The following is a 12,744-nucleotide window of genomic DNA, read 5'->3' on the forward strand; positions in this document are numbered from 1 at the left end:
GGAAGGGCTTGTTGCTTACCGAAAGTATTCACGCGGTTGGGGCTCCTTTTGCACAAATTACTGCATCAATACAGCTAAATATATACTTTTCCACGATATTCTAATTTATTGAGCTGCACCTGTACATCACTGTGCTCAGGAGGCAAAACGATGTCTAACATGCCTGCCATGTATCACAAACAGTACTGTATTTGCAAATCTGGTATGTCATAAATGTATAGATGTAGCAGTACTGTCTATCTGTATGTCATGTATCAAGTTTCAAGTTCAAGTTTCTTTAATAGTTGTCATACAGAAGTACAGAATACTTTTATACAAAATGCTTCTTTCTGTTACGCTCCAGAGACTGCTAGACAAAAGATAAGTGAAATAAAATAGTATAGCATGTAAAAAAAATAGAAGTAAAAATAGAAGTCACGTACGTAGACACAGTGTAAGGGCCATATGAGTGTTTTGATTATGTCGGTAGCTTCTCCGATATATATATATATATTTTGTAATTGTGTTTAGTTTAAGGCACAATTAGGCGCCGGTGTGTAGAATATTAGAATTCATTTTGTCTAGAATAGTGTCTTATTTATGTTTGAACACTAGAGGGCTCACCGCCTCCATTATAGCCAGCTGGAAGTCATGAGATTACTTGAATGTAATTCAAGCATATATACCTTTAGGAGTTGAACATGAAGTAGTATTTTAACTTTGGGTGGAATAAAGTTTTAGAAACATTTGGGATGAATACACCTTTAAAGCTATTTGTGGGAATACACATACAAAAATAAAAACGAAAGAATGGAAAAACATGCAGAACTGATCGCTAATGCTGTCACGTCCCTGATGAAGATGAACAGGAGCACTTGGATTGGCAAGGTATTGTATTGGAGCGGACCCACGACAGGATGAAGGATGACAGGATGGGTCAAGCGCAGATGACATTTCAATGGCAACCCCCCCAAAGGAATGCGTGTGTGCTGCCCATCTCACATGTGTTACAAATAAAGACTTCATAGTCCCATTTCATTAATTTATTCATTCAAACTATTTGGGGTTATAAGCTTTAAAAGGATTTGGGGAAGACACCATAACACAATTGGGTATTAGAACCTTTAAAACCATTTGGGTGGAATACACCTTTAACTGTCCTGCTACTGTTGCATCACTGTGATGTACTGTCCTGCTAACCATTTGGGTGGAATACACCTTTAACTGTCCTGCGACTGTACACCTACTGTACTGATACTGTACACATACTGTACTGATACTGTACACATACTGTACTGCTACTGTACACACCTCCTGCACATTGTGATGGGGCTGTCCTGCTAACCATTTGGGTGGAATACACCTTTAACTGTCCTGCGACTGTACACCTACTGTACTGCTACTGTACACCTACTGCACTGATACGGATACTGTACACATACTGTACTGATACTGTACACCTACTGTACTGCTACTGTACACACCTGCACATTGTGATGGGGCTGTCCTGCTAACCATTTGGGTGGAATACACCTTTAACTGTCCTGCGACTGTACACCTACTGCTACTGTACACCTACTGTACTGCTACTGTACACCTACTGATACTGTACACATACTGTACTGATACTGTACTGCTACTGTACACCTACTGTACTGCTACTGTACACACCTCCTGCACATTGTGATGGGGCTGTCCTGCTAACCATTTGGGTGGAATACACCTTTAACTGTCCTGCGACTGTACACCTACTGTACTGCTACTGTACACCTACTGCACTGCTACTGTACTGCTACTGTACACCTACTGATACTGTACACATACTGTACTGCTACTGTACACCTACTGTACTGCTACTGTACACACCTCCTGCACATTGTGATGGGGCTGTCCTGCTAACCATTTGGGTGGAATACACCTTTAACTGTCCTGCGACTGTACACCTACTGTACTGATACTGTACTGCTACTGTACACCTACTGTACTGCTACTGTACACCTACTGTACTGCTACTGTACACCTACTGTACTGCTACTGTACTGCTACTGTACACACCTCCTGCACATTGTGATGGGGCTGTCCTGCTAACCATGAATGAATGAATGAATGAAAACTTTATTTAACAGATTGCAGAATGGGTACAATACAGTACGGCTCAATACATACAATTGTTAAGGGGATGCAGACCTGAGAAAGACGTTTGTCTTGTTTCCATCAGGGTCCCCCATTTTCAATTCATATAGAATTTGGGTGGAATACACCTTTTTAACTGTCCTGCTACTGTTGCATCACTGATCCACTGTACTGCTACTGTATTAAAACCTTTAAAACAATTTGGGTGGAATACACCTTTAAAATCATTCGATTTGGGTTATAACCTTTAACACTATTTGGGTGGAATACACCTTTAACTGTCCTGCAGCCATTTTACCACTGTCCACTGTACTGTACAGTCCTGCTACATCACGGTCCTGCTAACCATTTGGGTGGAATACACCTTTAACTGTCCTGCTACTGTTGCATCACTGTGATCCACTGTACTGCTATTGTATTATAACCTTTAAAACAATTTGGGTGGAATACACCTTTAAATCATTCGATTTGGGTTATAACCTTTAACACTATTTGGGTGGAATACACCTTTAACTGTCCTGCAGCCATTTTACCACTGTCCACTGTACTGTACTGTACAGTCCTGCTACATCACTGTCCTGCTAACCATTTGGGTGGAATACACCTTTAACTGTCCTGCTACTGTTGCATCACTGTGATCCACTGTACTGCTATTGTATTATAACCTTTAAAACAATTTGGGTGGAATACACCTTTAAATCATTCGATTTGGGTTATAACCTTTAACACTATTTGGGTGGAATACACCTTTAACTGTCCTGCAGCCATTTTACCACTGTCCACTGTACTGTACAGTCCTGCTACATCACTGTCCTGCTAACCATTTCGGTGGAATACACCTTTAACTGTCCTGCTACTGTTGCATCACTGTGATCCACTGTACTGCTACTGTATTATAACCTTTAAAACAATTTGGGTGGAATACACCTTTAAATCATTCGATTTGGGTTATAACCTTTAACACTATTTGGGTGGAATACACCTTTAACTGTCCTGCAGCCATTTTACCACTGTCCACTGTACTGTACTGTACAGTCCTGCTACATCACTGTCCTGCTAACCATTTGGGTGGAATACACCTTTAACTGTCCTGCTACATCACTGTGATGTACTGTCCTGCTACATCACTGTAATGTACTGTCCTGCTACATCACTGTCCTGCTACATCACTGTGATGTACTGTCCTGCTACATCACTGTCCTGCTACATCACTGTGATGTACTGTCCTGCTACATCACTGTCCTGCTACATCACTGTCCTGCTACATCACTGTGATGTACTGTCCTGCTACATCACTGTCCTGCTACATCACTGTCCTGCTACATCACTGTGATGTACTGTCCTGCTACATCACTGTCCTGCTACATCACTGTCCTGCTACATCACTGTGATGCTACATCACTGTCCTGCTACATCACTGTCCTGCTACATCACTGTGATGTACTGTCCTGCTACATCACTGTGATGTACTGTCCTGCTACATCACTGTGATGTACTGTCCTGCTACATCACTGTGATGTACTGTCCTGCTACATCACTGTCCTGCTACATCACTGTGATGTACTGTCCTGCTACATCACTGTCCGGCTACATCACTGTGATGTACTGTCCTGCTACATCACTGTGATGCTACATCACTGTCCTGCTACATCACTGTCCTGCTACATCACTGTGATGTACTGTCCTGCTACATCACTGTCCTGCTACATCACTGTGATGTACTGTCCTGCTACATCACTGTGATGCTACATCACTGTCCTGCTACATCACTGTCCTGCTACATCACTGTGATGTACTGTCCTGCTACATCACTGTGATGCTACATCACTGTCCTGCTACATCACTGTCCTGCTACATCACTGTGATGTACTGTCCTGCTACATCACTGTGATGTACTGTCCTGCTACATCACTGTGATGTACTGTCCTGCTACATCACTGTCCTGCTACATCACTGTGATGTACTGTCCTGCTACATCACTGTCCTGCTACATCACTGTGATGTACTGTCCTGCTACATCACTGTCCTGCTACATCACTGTGATGCTACATCACTGTCCTGCTACATCACTGTCCTGCTACATCACTGTGATCCACTGTCCTGCTACTGTTGCATCACTGTCCTGCACAGTACAGGACACAAAATGATTTAACTGCCTCTCAGGTTGACAGCACCTTGCTCCCCATTACAGACAATGTATTATATTGCCCAACTACAAAACTGTATTATCAACCTTTTTGCCTCTGAATACCAGTTGGATTAACCGCTTAACAGGCGGGCACATTTTTCAGAAAACGCCTGAAAATGGCATACCCAAAGTAATCTGCAATTTATTATACTTTATACTTATAGCACATGCATGAGTCTGGTCTCTTTTGAAAGGAAACATTCTGAATTTTCACAGGCCCCTCCCCCTTCGAGCCCCAAACTAACAAAATAAATATTTACTGTATGAAGAATAATGGCTTTCGAGAATTTCATTGGCTACAAAAGTGGCCAATCGTTTTCACCGGTCAGACATGATTGGACCGATTACCGGAAGGCGAAACAGGAAGTGGTAACTTTTTCAGAATGACGCTCGTTGGTTGTTTCATCTTATTCCCGGAGATTGCGAGCACCTAATACGTTGAGTAGGGTGTCACTCGAACTGTGACAATCTTAGCTTTCAAGCAATGTATTGGTTCATTGGCATGAAAGCATTGGATCGCCTTAAAAACAAGGCCAAAGTGCTGCAAGTGCAAAACGGGACGTATAAGACCTGGTGCATGTTAAGAGGTTAACCCTATGTTTCCCCCCATAGCTGTGACCCAGAACATTGGACAAATGGACTAACTGGTGAATGAGTGGGTGTAGCTGTGGGTGTTTGGACTCATCACGAGGAGACCTGGGGATTTGTCGAGTGATACACCCCTTCTACCTCTCGACACTCTTCCCTTCAAACCATCTACACTCCTGCGGGTCCAAGGGTTGACTGTCTGGGGTCCTACAAATCATCTTTCCCTATGCTATGTACTATTCTCTGCTTCCACATGCATATGGTTGGATGTTAAACTATGAACAACGCACCACTTATCAGGCTTTCCTACGGAGATTTCAAAAAAGAAAAAACATCTCTACGCCAAAACTAGCTGAGCATTGCAGATCAGGTCACAGGCTTCACCAGCACCAGTGCATTCTCTGAAACATCCGATCATTTAGTGTAGCTTTTAAAAATTGGAACTTTAACAAAACATAAAATCTTATTTTCCCTTTAACCCCACAAAATTACTGGTAAATGGGAAAGGAAAGGAGCGTTAATTTCCGCTATAGGTGGGGGGAAAACAGGGCTGTAAAGTACTTGAGTAATTGTACTTCGTTACAATACTTAAGTACTATTTTGGGAGATTTGTACTTTACTCGAGTATTATTAGGTTTGTATACTTGTACTTTTACTCAATTACATTTCAGAGAAAAAAAACATTATTTTTACTCCTTACATTTAAAATGCAGACCTCCAAAGTACAAAGTACAAATCTCGCAGGTCCAACCATTTTAATTAGTATATTTGTTTCTCTGGCTGAACTAACGTTAACGTTATTAATCCTGCGGCCGCTCTTTATTTAAAAACAGCCAATGAAATCCCCATCAATGGAAAATGAACCCGCCCATACCCATGCTGATTGGTCCTTGTGCAAGACTAGAAAGTGGGGATCTTTGATTAAACACCTGCTATCAGAAGAATAGACAGTCAGAAAAAAAGTTTTTACTTTTACTTTTTAGTACTTAAGTACATTTAAAAGTAGACACTTTTTTTTTACTTTGACTCAAGTGTGTTTTAGCCAGATACTCTGACTTTTACTTGAGTACGATTTTGAGAGGGTACCCATACTTTCACTTAAGTATAATTTTTGGGTACTTTTTACACCCCTGGGAAAAAGGCACCGGTGCTTGATGTCATAATGAGGTGAATGTGCCAGAGGTCTACTGTGCATTGCTGTTAGACCCGTCAACCGCAGATGCTGGTTGACTGCGACCGACTCTTTAGTAGTTTACAGTTGTCCTCCCCCCGAGAAGTGCGTCCTTGCACGTTCTTTCGTCCATGCACACACTTTCCCAGGGTAAAGGCACTGAGATCCCACCCCCGTTGCTACATGAACCTGGATACAGATTCACAGGGCAGTGAGATCCAACCGCTGTCACCAACGTAAGTGAGTGGATTTTAACCTGGGGCCGTAGGATCCACAGGCGGCCGCACTAACCAGCTGAGCCAAAGGGTCAGACCCGTTAGCAGGTGCTGGTTGACTGCGACTGACTCGTTAGTGGTTTACAATAGCATGCTAGTTGCTAACGTCACCAATTGGTTCCGATGCTGTGTTGTATCAAATGGAACATGAAGTAAAATCACCACAGCATTGTCCAGCTAACATTGTTAATGTTAGAGTGCTAACTGCAGTCAAATGGATATGGTATGGTTTATTCTTAATCCCAGAGGGGAAACATGGTTTGCCACCAGAGCGATTACAAATACACAAACAAGAAACAATTACAGTACAAGTTACATAACACAGTAAAAAGAAGAGAGCCTCTCAACACAGAGGTAGCGGTGTTTGTTAAAAAGATTTAACCGCAGCAGGAACAAAGGACCTTCTCAGTCACTCAGTAGAGCATCAAGGCATCAAAAACGAAATAGCTAAATGAGCTTTGCAGAGCATCGAATATTGAACAGAGGGTGGCCTTCAAAAGATAGAATGGTATTCAATTTAGTCCTAGTTCGCTTGGCAATAATGGTCTCCAAGGAATCAGGAGGGAAGCCAATCACTGAGCCAGCCTTTTTAATTAATACGTTTTTTGTCAGTAACCGTGATGCTGTTCTAAAAAACCAGTGGACAAATTAATCAATCTCCTTTTTATAGGGTAGGTAGATAGCTTGGCTTCAATTGTATGCTTCTTGTCCTGACCTGCTGATGCTGCAGTGATTTTATTTTATGTTCCTTTCATAGCATCGGGAACCGAGTGGTAACGTTGGCGACTAGCATACGTGGCTAGTATCTTGCCTTTGCTAACTACAGTCAAAAGGCATTCTGGGTATGTTCCCCACAGTAATAAGACAAGGTATTTTTTTTCTTTTTTTCGTCTACATAATTTCATTGAGCTGTAATTAATGCAAGGAGTCAACGTCCCCGATGACATCAGTGGTGGCCATATTCAAACAGATTTACTCTCAATAACTGTCAAACTAAATTAATGTGTGCAAAAGTGTTTAGATTAGATTAGATAGATTAGATTGTACTTTATTGTCATTATATTTGCATACAACGAGATTTGGGACTCAAACATAAGGTGCAGTAGTGGAATATAATATCACACAGGTAATAAAAGAGAAACATAAAATACTATATAGAAACATAAAATACTATACAAGAAACATAAAATACTATACAAGAACCATAAAGTACTGTACAGAAACGTAAGATACTATACAATGGACGATGTTACAATACAATATACAAAATAACAACAATATACAAAATAACAATCACAGTGTCAGACGGTAGTGGGTGGGTATTGCACTGTGTATATTGCACTTGAGGAGTAGGAGTTGCACAGTGTGGGAGGAGGGGGAAGGGGTGAGTTATTGGTGCATATTGGAGTTCAAGATGGTGATGGCTCTGGGGAAGAAACTGTCTCTGAGCCAGTTTGTTCTGGCTCTGATGCACCTGTAGCGCCTGCCTGATGGCAACAGGTCGAACAGGTGTACGCCAGAGTGTGAGCTGTCCTTGGTAATGTTTTTTGCTCTGTTGAGGCAGCAGGGAGTTGTGCAAGTCCTTCTGGGAGGGGAGGGGGCAGCCGATGATTCTCTGTGCCAAGTTTATGACCCTCAGTCTGGATCGCCTTTCTGTCTGCTTCAGTGCAGCTGGCGTACCACACTGTTATGCAGTACGTCAGCAGGCTCTCAACAGCAGAGTGATAGAAGGTCACCATCAGCTGCTCCTCCAGTCTGTTCTTCCTCAACACCCTCAGCAAGTGAAGTCTCTGCTGGGCCTTCTTGATGACCGCGGTTGTATTTGCGGTCCAGGAGAGGTCAGCAGATATGAGGATTCCGAGGAACTTGAAGGAGCTGACTATCTCCACATCCTTGCCGTTGATGCAGAGGGGGGTGGGGTCTGCACTGTTCTTCCTGAAGTCAAAGATGAGTTCCTTGGTTTTTGTGGTGTTCAGTGCTAAGTTATTCACAGAACACCACGCTGTTAGTTTCAGGACCTCATCTCTGTATGCAGACTCATCCCCACCTGCAATAAGTCCAACTAGCGTCGTGTCGTCAGCAAATTTGACAATGATGTTCTCCGGCTGGGCTGCACTACAGTTATGGGTGTAGACGGAGTACAGCAAGGGGCTCAGCACACAGCCCTGGGGAGAGCCGGTGCTGAGTGTGCGGGAGGAGGAGAGGTGGGGGCCGAGTTTCACCGTCTGGGGTCGGTTGGTCAGAAAGTCCTTAATCCAGGAGCAGGTGTGTGTGGGGAGGCCTAGATCCAGCGGTTTGGTGACCAGGATGTCTGGGATGATTGTCTTGAAGGCTGAGCTATAGTCAATGAAGAGCATTCTGACATAGCTCTCCCGGTGTTCCATGTGGCTCAGCGCAGAGTGGAGAGCTATAGCTATGGCATCGTCTGTGGATCGGTTTGCCCGGTAGGCAAACTGGTGTGGGTCTAAAGTGGGGGGGAGGCAGGCCTTTGATATGGTGTAGGACCAGCCTCTCGAAGCACTTCATGATGACGGGTGTGAGTGCTACTGGGCGGTAGTCATTGAGGCTGTCTGTGGCAGCTTTCTTGGGTACCGGGATAATTGTGGCAGATTTAGAGTTTTTGGATGTGTGTGAGATTATGTGCAAAATAAATCTTCATTGTTTTTTGTCAAAGTGTCCTTTATGTTAGTAATTGTAAAGTAATACTCAGGGTCAACCTCATCTAGGAGAGCCTGGCACTCTGAGGACCTGCCACAGGTGGTGCAGTAGGATCCCACACTATCAGGAGCCCCCGCTCTTTCATCATACATACTGATGGGGCCCCAACGTCAGAGGCCCCGAGCGAGGGCTTCACCTTACAGACGCTTTATTTGACATCTGGTACCTATTTTCTACACCTTCTGTGATTCAATGAATTCACTGTAAAAATCTGATGGAAACTATTCTATACTATTATGTGACCGCGCCCAGCGGTTGTGACCACATCTCGGGCGTAGTCGAATCACGCAAATGACAATAGAAATGTTTTTACGTTTTTTTTCATATTATCACAGTTTGAATGTTTAAGAACATGTTTACTATAAAGCTAACAGTTATAGTATATCTAATAGTAACATGTATTTGAAATAAGTCCTAATCAGACTAAAATTGTAACACTTCCCCCGGTCCTGTGGGACCAACCGGCAACCCTCCGCCCGGTTCGGTTGGTCCAGGACTCAGACACTCACAACCCCCCATCAATACCCTTCACAACATAACATTGGCAACCGGTGGGCTGAACCAGATGTGGCAGATCTGGCATCAGCTCACACACCTACTTAACATTCTCATCTGCCATTTATATTTGTTATGTTCTTTGTCTATGTTGTCATTGTTGTTTCCATTGTGTTAGTTTTGTGTTCCCCTGTCTGTGTTTTGTAAATATGTTTTAGTCTTGTTTGTCTCAGTTTGTACAATTGTTATTGTTCCCCTTGTGTGCTCTGTATTCTGTTAGTTCTGTCTACCACACCTGTGTCCTGTTAGTAATTACCCTCTGTGTCTAATTAGTGTTTGTATTTAAGTGTTCTGGGCCAGCATGCACTTGCTGGTTCATTGTTAAATGTTACCTGTGTTTGTCAGTCGTGTATTGTATCCTGTCTTGTGAAAGTAAACACTGTATCGTCACTCATTGTATTCACTCTGCTACCTGGGTTCACCATGCCGAAGAAGCACACTCGTAACATAAAATGTCTGATAATATCTGATTGTTATTTTGGAATTAAAAACAATACCAAAAGCTGAACGATGAGCAGCTTAGATTGATCCCCATAATGCATTTCAAATCATATACTGTACTAATCAACAATGATTTTCTTTGATGTATTTTGTGTATTTGAAATAGTGTGGTCCCAGGACATCAATAAAGGGATATTCCACCCTAAAACAGAATATACTGTACACTGTGTTATTCCAATTATCTTGACAGTCAATATCTACAGTATAAACATAGACAACTGTCTCCCTAAGCTGGACATCAGATCATCAACACATGACTTTATGATTCCATCAAGCAATATTGACTGTGAATTAGTCACAGACTATGGCTCAATGTGCACATTCCACCCAAATAATAAATGGTAAATGCAATACATTTATATAGCACTTTTATCCAAAGCACTTTATGCCTCTGCGACCATGTAAGGTGCCAACATGCTCATCTGGAGCAGTTAGGGGTTAAGTGTCTTGCTCAATTTCTCGTCTGTTTACTGGGGGCTGACAACTTGATTAGAATGTAAAATGTGTTATTTTCACTCCAATTCACAACCGATTCATCATTCCAGCGCCCAAGTAAACACACCAATGACCTTTTGAGAAATTGGGCAAGTATTTGCTTATTTGTGAAAGTGTTTGACAAATAAGTTGCCCACATTTTATGTTTAGGTAATATAATATGCTTCTGAGTAAGTAAAATGAAATAGAACTAAAAGTAAAATAAACATGCCGTACCGTCCTCCGGGAGATCTAAAGTCAATTTCAGTCTATGTTCATTTACCCGGCTGTGATATGAAGCAAGCAAAGCGTAGCGATACAGCCGGGGACCAGCGACCTCGACAGGAGCCTGGGAGGTAAGTGACAGTATGTGAAATAAGACTCAAAGAACACAATTGCTCAAGTCGAATAGTACTGTATACCAACGAAAGCACTCGTCTTGATTGGCATGCACATTTTAATCTGCCGCCACGCAATGAGAAAAACAGCCTTAATGGACCCGTACCTTCTAATCGGTAGGGGACTCTTACCACTTTGCCTGCCACAAACGAGAATACTCAGGTTTATTTATAGGTGGTTGAAAGCCACTCACGAGATTTCTCTGATTTTTTTTCTTCTTTTTTTTTAGCGATCTGAAATCATATTGCATCACCCGAGCCTACTCGAGTATAGCCGAGCGGCGCCGGCGATCATTGTGGAAAAAAGTGCCCCCTGTCGTCTCCCAGATGACATAAGTGATTTTGGAATGGACTCAATGAAAATTAATGGGGAAAAAAATCCGGTACTCCACATTTTCCAATCCACTGATGCAGCCGGGGTTACCACAGTTCATTCTGGAGCCTCTGAGCCCCGCGGATCATGGAGTTCTACTGTATCACGTTGGATCCATACACTTATCGATTTTTTTGAATGGTGATCAGGAATTGGAATATACCAGTTGGATACCATCTGATGTCAGGTAAGGACTCTATGTTATCAGTGTTAGGATAATCAGAGTAAGTTTGATGAAGTTATAAGCTGTTTTGTGAAATGTCTTCTTTCGGTTTCACTGTAAAAGTCCGAGAGGAAATCAACGGGGCGATTATCCGTGCGCGGCCGTAATGTGCTTGCGTGCACGTATAATATTGATCATCTAGCGTTTATTTGAAAACGATTCATAAAAAGGCAGACGAATATCAACGTTGTGGAATATTCCAGTAAAAGACGATTTTCATAGAATGCTCCAGAATGGGCTGTTTTTTATCTGAAAACGGGTGCTTTTCTAAATGCTCTGAAACGGAAACGATGCGATAAAAAAACAATCTGCCTTGACAGCACTGACTGGAAAATAGTCTTTGATAATGCGATGGGCAGATTAGACACATAGCCATAATTTAAAACATAGATTAGGCGATATTAACGTTAACATTGGCGCCGATGGTGGCATTCAGCCGGTAAAAAGGAAAACCCGGCGTGGCGCTCAAAGTGTTAAGTGTTGTCATAACTCTTCCATGTTGTCATCATTTCGAATTGTTTTATAAACTACAACACGGAGCCCTGGTATTTTTTTCTTTTCAAATTAACAAGATTTTAAATGGAAATGGCAGCTTTTATCCAAAACACTTTTCAATTTGTTCCTCGCATTTGACCAATTCACTCACACATTCACACACCGACGGCGGAGGCGACCATGCAAGGTGCCTTAGGGCTTAAGTGTCTTGCTCAAGCACACTTCGACACGCTGCCCGGGAGGAGCGGGAATCAAACCGGGAACCTCCGGATTACCAGATGACTGCTCTACCTCCCGAGCCACTTTTCTGGACGCTTCGTTAGGCCCCACTACGAGAACGTACTGCAGCTGGTCACATCAGGGAACCTGTGCTGTTTTGACTAGCGACTTTTGGCTAGAGATTTTTCCTTCTTCCACTTTTATTTATTTGTATTCAAAATACCCTGCCTTATCAAAGTGAGAAATTATTGTTACAATACCTCGTTCAAGGCAAAGAGCCTGTATGAACCACAGACTAAAGCTATAGTTAAATAATAATAACCCTTTAGTTTCATGTTCCCATGGCAAGGAACCGCCCTCCCTTATTTGGGCAGAGGAAATGACAACACGCGTGAGGGGTCTGTGATGGACAGCATGGTTAATGGGATCCGGGGGACAACAGGGCCTCAGTCAC

The sequence above is a fragment of the Notolepis coatsorum genome, assembly GCF_963971535.1.
Source record: "Notolepis coatsorum genome assembly, chromosome: 18".
Classification (NCBI taxonomy): Eukaryota; Metazoa; Chordata; class Actinopteri; order Aulopiformes; family Paralepididae; genus Notolepis; species Notolepis coatsorum.